This window comes from Gossypium raimondii, chromosome 8 (genome assembly GCF_025698545.1).
Source record: "Gossypium raimondii isolate GPD5lz chromosome 8, ASM2569854v1, whole genome shotgun sequence".
Taxonomy (NCBI): Eukaryota; Viridiplantae; Streptophyta; class Magnoliopsida; order Malvales; family Malvaceae; genus Gossypium; species Gossypium raimondii.
In genome coordinates, this window is record NC_068572.1 from 54,367,995 (window position 1) to 54,380,155 (window position 12,161).

Below are 12,161 nucleotides of genomic sequence, written 5' to 3' on the forward strand. Positions count from 1 at the left end.
TTGGTAGGGTACACAATTTTGAATCTTTTGAGTCAACCTGTATAGTCCAAAAATGACTTGTTTCTCATTCTACTTTTCAAAACAAATGAAATTTTCTTTGGAAATACCATTTGATTTTGATTTAGACCAAGTCATGGAGCCATGCATGCGTAATCTAATATAGAATTTCTATGCCTTTGCTAAAAGTATTCTAAATGCATGTATATGTAAAAAGAAGTCGTACTATTATCAAGAACTCAAGTATCACAGTTTTTCACATTTCCTTGTGTTATTTTTATTAGTCAAAACATTTTTTTTCTACATGGACAAATGCAAATAAGCCACCTGTATTGTCAGTAGTTCAATGTCACTACACCAAAACATGTTTTTAGCGGCGTTTTTTTATGCAAAAAGCTCCGCTAAAAGTATTTGCGGCGCTTCAAAAAATGCCGCTATTGACAACGTCGCTAACGTTTGCGACATTTTTAGATTTTACAAAAACGCCGCTAAAGGTCATTACCTTTAGCGGCGCTTCTCCCACAAACGCCGCTATAGATCATGACCTTTAGCGGCGCTTCTTCCACAAACGCCGCTATAGATCATGACTTGTAGTGGCGCTTCTCCCACAAACGCTGCTATAGATCATGACTTTTAGCGGCCCTTCTCCTACAAATGCCGCTACAGATCATGACTTTTAGCGGCGCTTCTCCCACAAACGCCGCTATAGATCATGACCTTTAGCGGCGCTTTTTTTTATAAACGCCGCTAAAGAATACGAGTTTAGCGACGTTTTTTAAAAAAATGCCACTAATTTTGGCAGATTTGTAAAATAAAATTTTCCATATTTTCAGCCCTCCTGTAGCATAAAAACCAACCAAAAGCAACAAATCTCAATAATATTTCAAATTAAACAAATGATATATAATATAAATATCAATAAATGAAATATAATTCATATTATTCTTACAATAATGTTAAAAGTTAAAATGATAACAATATTTATACGATAGTCTAAGATGGCGGATGTTGCGAAACATCTTCATCATATTTTGAAGCTGCTGTTGGAGTTCGTCGTACTTTCTCCTCTGCTCTGCTTCTCTCGCTGCAGCCTCTGCTTCTCTCGCTGCTGCATCAGCTTTAAGTTGTAGCTGGAGTTCTTCATAATTTCTTTGAACTTCAGCTTCTCTCGATGCTGCCTCTACTTCCCTCGCTGTTGCATCTGCTTTAAGTTGTAGTTGGAGTTCTTCATATTTTCTTTGGACCTCAGCTTTTCTCGATGCTGCCTCCGCTTTAAGTTGAGTAATTTACTCAACTGTGGTCGCTTGCATCTGAGCCATCTGGTCTCTTAACCTCTGAACTTCAACTTGAGCCCGACTCCCCGAAGGCATGTATTGCTGCGAGTTGGATCCAAAATATTGGGTATGGTTAACAAAATATCCTTGAAATCGAACCCGACCATACCTTTCAGGACCCAAAAATTCAGTAATAATCCTGTTATCAATGTCGTCAAGATGAACAGAACTATCACTCGAAGCAATTGCTTTGTACTCCGCCTTGTTATCCTTTAGTTTCTCCTAATAAATAAATCAAATAGTTAGGAACGCAATAAATATTATAAAAACAAATGCAACATAACATAACAATATTTGCATTACAAACAATGAATTAAACCATTAGAAAATAAACACTATAAATATTTATACGATAGTCTTTTTATTAAGTAAACATACCAAAATTTCTACAGCTTTGGGAGTCATAGGAGATCTATCTTTCTTCTTATGTGTAATGTCAAAAAGCTGAAGGCGTCCAACTTTTTGACCGGACGACGGTTCCTACAATATAGTAGTAAAAATATTATTTAATGGAAATTAATAAATATTTGACACTATTAATAAATTCAAAATACCTCGGCCTCAGCTACACAAGCAAAACTTTTCGACCCAACAGTGAGTGAATTTCTATTTTTGCCTACTGCTTTTTCCAACTCGTTCAAGATCCTACATTATGAAATTATTAGTACGTATATAGTAAATACTATAAACCGAAATAATTATAAGAGTTTGAAAGTACGTAATACCTCTCCTTTTACGTAATACATCTCCTTTCTTTGAATTCCAAAATCTAACCGCATCTTTCCATTGGAACCTCAGCATTCCCGGCGGGACATTTTGAAATTTCTCTTCGAGGGTTGTTTTTGTCTTAAAATAATCTTTCTTTAAAGTACTTTTATGGTCTCTCCATCTTTTTCCCAATGCCTTATTTACATAAGTATCCGAGACCTCTAAAGCAAACCTTTCCTACAAAAAACACAAGTTAAGAAAGTAAATATAAATGAAACTTAAACCCAAGTATTATAAATGACATTAACGTTTTGTTACCTTAATATTATCGAGAGCTTAATTTTTGTTACTATCAGGCATTTGATGCCATGATTCGTAGTTGATAGGCAACATATTTGCATTTCGTGCTAGAATGCCCAAATATCCTGCTAAAAGTCAAGCTTTTGATCCACCAGGCTGACCAAAACTGTTTCTACATACTTTGACACGCTCGACTAGATCTAACTCGTATAAATCTTTAAGTAGCGTACGTCCTCGACCTTTGCACGTCCCACCACTTTCAGCTGAAAAATGGCATATTATAATATAAGAAATTGAAAAAGAAATCAACAATAAGTTAACACGCATGTAAATTAAATGTAAAATTACTTTGAACTTTTGTAGGTTTGTCAGGTGTAATCGGACCATTCGAAGATCCAATAGCAGTCTGTTGTTCGCTATTTGTTTCTTCCGAGTTTGGAGTATTTTGAACAACGCTTAGATCTCACAATTTTCTTCTAGGCATTTTATTTGCAATACATATAAAATAGTTGAAAATTTAGTAACTAATTAAAACAACAACAGCACATATAAAATAGTTGAAATATTTAATAAGAGCAAGATTTGAATTATGATATTACATATAATTAAAAAATCGTAAAATCTTACTACATCATAATTCGTAAATATCTTCATCCGTGTCCTGGCGAACCCATTGAAATTGTGTACTAGTGCTAGGGATTTTTTTGTTTAAGTTTTGTTCTAGAAAGGGCAAAGTTTCTGATCTGTCGTCGATGTTATCTCTACTTCCATTGCCCATGTCAAACAAGTCTCTAGAGATGTTACGGAGTACAACGTACCAACCCTCATCAGTTGGATCTTTTGAATAAAAAACTTGTTTGACTTGAGAAGAAAATACATACGACTCATCTATCAATTGTTATCATGTGTGAATCAATCAAGAGAAGTTCACCATTGTAAAACCAAATTGATCTTGCTTAATTCCACGAGCAGAATTAACATCATCCCAATCACCCCGAAATAAGACAACTTTCCATTTTCCATAGTAATCCAACTCAATTATGCCGGTAAGAAGTCCGAAATACTCCACATTTCCCTTAACAGAATTATTGTCCCTAGCACTAGCATAACTTGTAACTGAGGAATTAACAACTATTCCACAATTTTGAGTTCTCCTCAATCTCTCGCGATATTTTGTATGAAATCTGAATCCTTTGATGAGGAAGGCACTATATCTTTTAACCACTCTATATTTTGTATGAAATCTGAATCTGTCGCGACATGTCGATGGTTTGAATATCAATTTGGTGTATATTTGCTTATAAAAGTATTTAAGTTTAATATCAATTCAGATATAAGAGATTTGATATAATTGATTCGATCTTTAAGATATATTCTTTCAAAATGAATTAATCTCTATTATGACTTTGAATGATTCCACAATGTCAGCATAGTTGAAATATTTTATTCAATAAATTATCAAGTTCAAATATGACAAAAAAAATTGGTTAAAATGATGATGGAAATCTGCACTTCCATTAGCACATAGTTGCCAACTCAAATACTTGCCTTAACGCACTGGTTCAAAATTTTTAAATTCCCATTCTTGCAAGTTAGAGAAAGAGAACAATTTTTATGGTTTTTTATGAATATAATATATAATAGGGTTAATTTCACCAAAAGCTCTCAAGCTATAATTGAGATTTTAAATTAGTTTTCAAACTTTAAAATATTTCGATTAAGTTCTCAAAGTATTAATATCTTATTAATAAAGCTCATTTTATGTTGCACAAATTTAGAACATATGAACCAAATTTTAAACATGTGTACTAACGAATTGATAACTTTGATCTAACATGTTAACAAAACAACCCTTCTAAAATTTAAAGATACTGTCTGTCTCTTAAAAATTGTTATATACATATTGTCCATGTGATAAGTACAAACGTATCAAATTTTATCCACATTTTTTTAAATATGCTTCATGCCAGATCCAAGTTAGTTGACATAGCAATACCAATCGCCAATTACTAGTCTATACAAGTTACATTTTGTTAGTGGTTTCTTTCTTGTACAAAGTTTAACTTTAGTGTTTAGTCCTTAGGAGCTAAGTTTAACCTTACTCCTATTAATGTGAGTCTCAAGGCCCAATTTAAATCCCATGGACATGATGGGCTTACACTACCTCAAGGCCTAATCACGAAATCAAAATCCAAGCAGTTAAAGTCAAAACTCAACTAATTCATTCAAAATTTTATCACAAAAAAATTGAGAAGAAGAGTTGAAGCTTCAAGACGATGGATTTTGGAGTTCAATACGGAGCGAGGACAAATTAGAAGGGACCAATTTTCTTCATGAACTTAAAAGCTCAATCCATGATGACAAGCCGATGTGAAAGATGTTAACAAGTTTAAGCGTTACACTTTAAGGACCCCAATCAAGCCCACACACCTAGCCATATTATAATCAGTCGATTTGCGATGCATTTTTGGAATAGACCCAGATATTTTTGGATCAATATGTCTCATATCGATCGAAGATCTGCCTCTTAGCCTGGCAATGCACTTTGAATCACTTGATTTCTAGTTTAAGAGCTCAAGTAATGATCGTTTTAGTGAAGATTACGCGAGCATAATTTCTAGATGGGATTATTATGAAAATTATGAGCTTTGGGCTTTTTATTTGAGTGTAAATCATCTTAGGTTAAAGTTTCATGCTTAATTTTTATTATATATGAGTCCAAGCCTATATGAAGGCCTTTTCATTGTACACAATCAATTAAATTCATTATTCACTTTAAGTTACTAAAATTCTCTTTGAGTTTTCTTTTTAAGAATTTCTCTTGAGTTTTATTTTAGAAGAGTTTTAACAATCTTTCCAAATTGTGGGGGATCATCTTCAAGCTTTTTCTTGCCAAGTTTTTTTTAGAGGGGAAATTAGAGTCGTTTGGAGGGGGTTGTGGATTCATCTGGTTTCCAAGGCTCCTTAGGACTTATACATGTCACTTTTTATTTTTTTCATCTATCTTATTTATTTTCTTCTTTATTCTATCGTTTTCTTGTTTAATTGTTCAAATCTTTGATTTATTTAACTGTTCTTTTTTTCCAGTTGTTTTTTTTAATTCACAGATCTGACTTGGATTTGTTTGCGTTTCAGGTTGTGTCAAAATTCAAGTTTCTTTCCAATCATCTAGAGCCCTAAGTGTAATCCACGACTTGGATAAACTTACGATCTTGTTCCACCCATTCATTATCACTTATGCTAGTTAAAAGGGTAAGAAATCACACATTTTAATATGCTAATCTAGGGACAAAATTGCGAAGAGTACAAAAGTAAGAAATTAACCAAATAAATGACTAAAGGTGGTTGGTTGATTTCAATGTGGTTTGCAGGTCCTCAAACGAGGGACTTTAATCGCTTAAATTACTAAGTGGCTCCATTTTATCTTTTGATCTCAATTTTATCGACTTAGACCAATTAATTCGATTTATCTCTCGATGTCATCGATTAATCTAGGACTAATGAACAAGTGCGCAACAAGATTACCTCTCGGTCTCACTTGCCTAGATATTCTCTTAGGGGCATCACTTACTAAGTTTTTAGGTTTATTTAATTTAGTCTAATTTATTACAATTTAGTCATTTGTCCGAAAATGAGCTTACCCACATCTCCATCAATCAACCCCCTTTTAGGTTTAGCTACTCATGCTGAAAATAAAAAAAATGAACATGGAAATGAAAAACAAAAAAAGCCATTACAGTAAAACTTAAGAAAAATATAAAAGTTTGGATTTTTACGTAAGAAAACTTAAAGAACATGAAACTATGGGCATTCAATAAAAAAATCTAAAGTAATAAACAAAAGGAACAAACTTTAGCTAATTGAAAGTAAAAGAAACTGAAATACATTAAACTAAAGTTAGAAATGTCTTACAACCAAGGTATAGGGACTGAAAGTGTAAATAAACCTAAGCTACAGTGATAACTAACTTAACTAACACTAAGAACATCAAGAGCAAGAAGTAAATGCAAAAAAATAAACTCTAAAACTAATAAGGAAGAAGAGAAAATGAAAACTCTAGAACAGTTGTAGAAAAACTAAGAGAAAACTAAGGCTAAAGCTAATCTAATGTGTGTTTCTCTCATTCTTGGCCAAATTTGGCTATTTTAGGCTAAATTCTAATGAATTTTTGTTGTCAAAATTGCCCCTACACAAGTCTTGGATGATTAGTGGATCGAGTGGAAAAAGACTATCCTTTTTTTCCAATTTTGTCCCCCTCTCGATATCGGTGTCACGATACCCAAAAGAGGATATTGTGACACCTCGGGTAGTTCTGAACTTTGAGGTCTTCTTTGATGGGTGGATATCGTGATACCATTGAAGGATGCTCTCCAATCTTCCATACTATTAGAGGTATCGTGATTCCAAGGTATGGATATCGCGATACCCTCTCCTTTAGTGTCACTCTCTCTCGGTTTCATCCTTCAACACGTTTCTACACTACTCAACCACATATTAGGCCCCCAATGACACCATTGGCCAAATTGGGTCACAAAATGAGTAAGAACGATACATTTTCACTTATTAACTTAAAATCTAAAAATTACGAAAAACTATGCAAAAGATGCTATTTTGCTTAAGAATAAGCTCCTTATGTATATCGAAAAAGCCTAATTTTCCATATCAAATTATGGTAGATCATTGGAGGAGTGAAAATTTTCTTAGTATGCTTTGTGGTTGCGACATTATTTGACCTTCCACATGAGAAAAGAAATTTTCATAGCTATATAAAGATTATCTTTGACGTTTAATTGTTGGAATGGAGTATGGTAGTGTGAAATTGCATGTATAAGAAATGTTCTAGCTTAGGAAAGACTTGGTATTTAAGAGTATACGTTGTGAGAATCATTTGCCAACACAATAACAGACCTACAAGTTGTCGGCAAAATAAAAAAGCTTAATAAAAATAACTATAATACGCGGTTAACTAGCATAATGTCTTACATGCAAGGATAAAACCTAGGAGGTTTTCAACAATAGTAAAGTGGCACAATTGAAAGTCAAGGATGCTAGTGGCGCGCTAAGATAATGGAAGATAAAAGTTGGTAAAACAATGTTTTCCTTAAAGGTGACCATTGAGAAATATATCCTAAAACACATTCGTGACGCCAAAAACCCGAAGGAAGCTTGGGATACACTCGGCAAGCTATTCTCTAAAAAGAATGATATGAAGTTTCGACTTTTAAATAGTCAATTGTCGTTAGTGACACAAGGAAATATGACAATCACACAATGTTTTCACAAAGTAAAGTCGCTATGTTGAAAGATTTTTATGTTGGATTTAGAGGCTCCTATTGGTGATACTTAGATGAAACATATTATCATCCATGGTTTGAAGCATTAGCTTATCAAGAATTCAAAAATTTGTTAGCTCATCAAGAAGCATTAGCTAAACAAATAGTAGGATTCTTGCTAAAGTAGCACTAAGATGGAAAAATCAACCATCGTTTTTTGAATTCAAAAATTTGTTAGCTCATCAAAAAGCATTAGCTAAAAAAATAGTAGGAGTCTTGCTAAAGAATGAAGAAAAGGTACTCTATGCTAGTAAAGGCAACATAAAACTCAAACAACATGACAATGGTGGGGTCTAAGAATAATAATGACAATTCAAAAGGTCATCAAGGTGAAAGGATCACTCATAAAGGGAGAGGTTCGAAAAGCTATGACAAATATCCTTGATCAAGTAGAGGACATCAAGGGTCGTGTAGATAAGTTAGAGACGAATAGCAAAAGTGTTGTGCAACACCGGAGGTGTAACACCCTCAACCCGACCCGATTCACCAAGTCCAAATCTCGGTTGTTACTACACACAATACTTAACAAAATTTTCAAAACAATTGACAAACACTTTTATTTAAAACATTTCTCGTTATCATTTCATTTAAAGACTTACTGTCGAAGAAACAAAGGTAAGTATTTTGGAAATAATATATTTACAATTCATTACAATACAAATATTTTTTAACGACTAAATTTTTGGGTTGACTACTACAACACGCCACTTTTCCACTGTATGGAAAACAACCCAACCCGCCGCTTTTTTGGCATACTCTTAGCGTCATCCCTCTTGGCGCAATCTTGTGCCACACTATTTGAAACACAAACATAACATTTTTAAGTTCAAAAGAACTTAGTGAGAGTTAACTCAAAATTACCTTGGAGGATACTTTTATAACATCAAGTGAATACTCGTACACAACTACCATTCTTAACATGTTACTTCTGTTTTGGCGAATACTTTCATGATTTTAGGCTTACACTTACACCAACTTCCATGCTTAGCATACCAAATCTCTCTCTTACACTACAAAATTACTATTTAAAGAATATATCTTTAGAGCCCACTTCATACAGATCATCCCATCACTCTTACTCTTAACCCAAAATAGTTATTTGCAGATATTGATCACTAGCGGATACATCCACTTTAGGCAGATACTCACGCAGATTTGAATACTATTAGTTTACTAATCAAATCATATTCTCGTTCAATACAATACAATTTTTTACTAATAATGAACTATATAGGTCATTTTGATGAATTTCATATAGCTTATTTTTAGAACCTCTGGTACTTAGGATAACAATAACTTAGATTCCATATGATTCTAGAAGAAACTATAATACAACTCAGATATGACGGAATTCCAGATAACCTCATATTCAACCCTACATTTTACAGGCAAACTAGACTCACTATAGCAAAACAGGTTTTTAGCGGCACTTTGAGCGGCGTTTGGACAAAAAACGCGGGTAAAAATCGAGCATTAGCGGCGCTTTATGGAAATTGCTGCTAAAGAACGAGCATTAGCGGCGTTTTCTGAAAAACGCCGCTAAAAATGAGCATTCGCGACAGTTTTTAGAAAAATGCCGCAAAAAACCTAAGCCCAATGGCGTTGTTTTCTGACATTTTAGGGTTTTAGCGGCATTTTTGAAAAAGCGCCGCTAATGCTCGGGGTTTTAGCGGCGTTTTTGAAAAAGCGCAGCGAATGCTCGGGGTTTTTGCGGCGTTTTTGAAAAAGCGCTGCTAATGCTCGAGGCTTTAGCGGCGTTTTTGAAAAAGCACCGCAAAAAACATTTTATCTTAATTGGTTTATTTATATTAATTAAATAAAATTCAATTTATTTCTAATTGAATATTTAAAATCTTCAAAGGGTTGAGATTTAAGGTTTAAGGGTTTAGGGGTTAGACATTAGGGGTTAAAAGTTAGGGATTTAGGGTTTAGGGATTCAAGGGTCGGGTTAAGGTTTTGGGTTTAGATTAATTAGTTTTTTGAATTTATATATTAAATATGTTCTTATATAATTGTAAAAGAGATAATAATAAATTTTTTTAGGGTTTTTTATTTAGGGTATATGATTAATTTAAGATTTAAGGCCGGGTTAAGAGTTACTATTTTAAGGTTTAGGGGGTATGGATTTAGGGACTATGGATTAGGGATTATGGTTTAAGGGTTGGGGTTTAAGGTTTAAGGTTTAGGGGTTAGGGGTTAGACATTATGGGTTAAGAGTTATGGATTTAGGGTTTAGAGATTCAAGGGTCGGGTTAGGGTTTTGGGTTTAGATTAACTAGTTTTTTGAATTTATATATATTAAATGGTTTAGGATTTAAGGTTTACTTGAGATTTGTTAAATGATGAAATTTTATACAATCAATTAATGCTTTTATATTTAAAAATATTTAATCTAAACCATTTGATATATTTAAATATTAGATTTAAAAAAACATTGATAAATAATAATAAAAAATAATGATTGATATGGATAGGTAACTATCTATTTTGGATAGGACTAAATTATAACAAATAAAAATGAAATACAAAAACTAAAATCATTTCACATCGAACATCTAGCAATATAATTATATTTTAGTTAGGAAGAAATATCTCTAATAAAATGGAGATTAGATTGGAAAAGAATAATATAAAATCATGATTAACGTCTCAATCTTTAATAAAAATTTGATATGTGAGAGATTGATTGCTTACATTGGATAATTCTAACTTAATAATTAAATGCAACCATTTAATCATTTGTTTTCTTATTAAAATATCGATATTTATTTTGAAACTACTTGGTTTTTTTATAAAAATCCAGTTTATAAAAAATAGTAATAAAAAATATTTTATAAGATCACTTAACTAATAATTTTTAGCAGACAAAATAAAAGATTTTTAGCAGAACAAAATGGGGTCGTTTTGTTCAAAATGAAATGATTTTTTGCGGCCACAAATTAAAACCCCGCCGTTTCAAAATCTCTTTTTTCCCACTTTCCCTCCTTCCAGTTTTCCAAGCAATTTACCAAAAAAAGTTTTTTTTTAAATTACCGAAATGGGCCCGGTATTTTATTATTTACCGGAATGGGCCTTTTCCGGCAAATCGCATCCATGTCGTAGCGATGTCGAGGCCGCCAGAAATCATGCCACGTCGGTAGCGCTTTGTTGACGTGGCAACAAATCGCGTCCACGAGGCGATTTGTTGCCACGCCGACAAAGCGCGTTGACGTGATCTGCGATTTCTGAAGCGATTGTTGCCACGTCGAAAGCGCTACCGACGTGGCTGTGATTTCCTGGTGCGTGAACAGTGCAACTAATGAAATTTCATGTATATAGTTGCACTAAATTATTTATAATACCTAAATTATCCCTATTTATTTGTTATATTACATAAAATACTCATTTGAAAATACAAAACATTATGATAGCTAATTTAAAATTTATTCTTCACAACTAATGAAAATCATTTAAAATACTAAAACTAGATCTGTCTGAACAAACTATAAGAAAATTCCTGGAATGCTGTGATTTCTTTGTCTTCAACGAAAGATCTCAAGAAAGATCACGATGAGGAAAGCTTCTGCTTAATGAGGAAGCAAATTTAGACACTCGGAATCATCTAACAATTATGCAGAACAGCAGCCGTCTTTCTTCACAGCTGAAACATCATCCCCAAAGCCGACATTGATGGTTTGTCCCTCGGGCAATGTTGTTTGATCATTCCCTCATTCGAGTGCTTTTTGACTGATCACATGATGTATTTGAGTTAGTACTTCAGTGAATGCATGCTCAACATTTGTAGATTCAAGGGCAGATGTTTCCAAAAAGAAGCGCGTACACGTGGGCGCGACTTATCTGTTTACTTTTTTCTCCAAAATCCTAAAAATCCTAAAAACCCTAAAACCCTAAACCCTAAAATCAAAAAACCTACAAGTTAGGAAATCGCGGCCACGTCAGAGCACTTTGCTGGCGTGGCAACAAATCGCCCCCTCAGCAAAGAGTTCTAACGTGGCCGCGATTTCCTAGCACGTCCCCTGACATCGCGCTGATGTGGACGCGATTTGCCGGAAAATGGCCCATTTCGGTAAATAATAAAATACCGGGCCCATTTCGGTAAATTTATAAAAAATTAAGCTTTTATTGGTAAATCAGCCTAGTTTTCCCTCTTCTATTTTCATTTTTTTTACTCTCAAAATAAATAAGATTTTGAATCTTCCACAAATTTCTCTCTTTCTCTCTTTCTTTGTTCTCTGTTCAAATGTAGTAACGATTGAATTGAGGAGGAAAAAGAATATTTTAATTGCTTAAAAAGTCTTTGTTTTTTTTTTTTAAATTGGAGTTAAGTTTGACAGACAGTTGTGCGTGAATTCGGAGTGCAACCTAACTCCGATGGCTACAACTTTCAGTCCAGGTCGGAGCCCGGGGGTTCGAGGCTTCAGTTAGGAGTAGGCAGTAGAGTGTCGAGGCTTAGATCTTCGTCGCTTAAGAAGCCACCGGAGTCATTGCG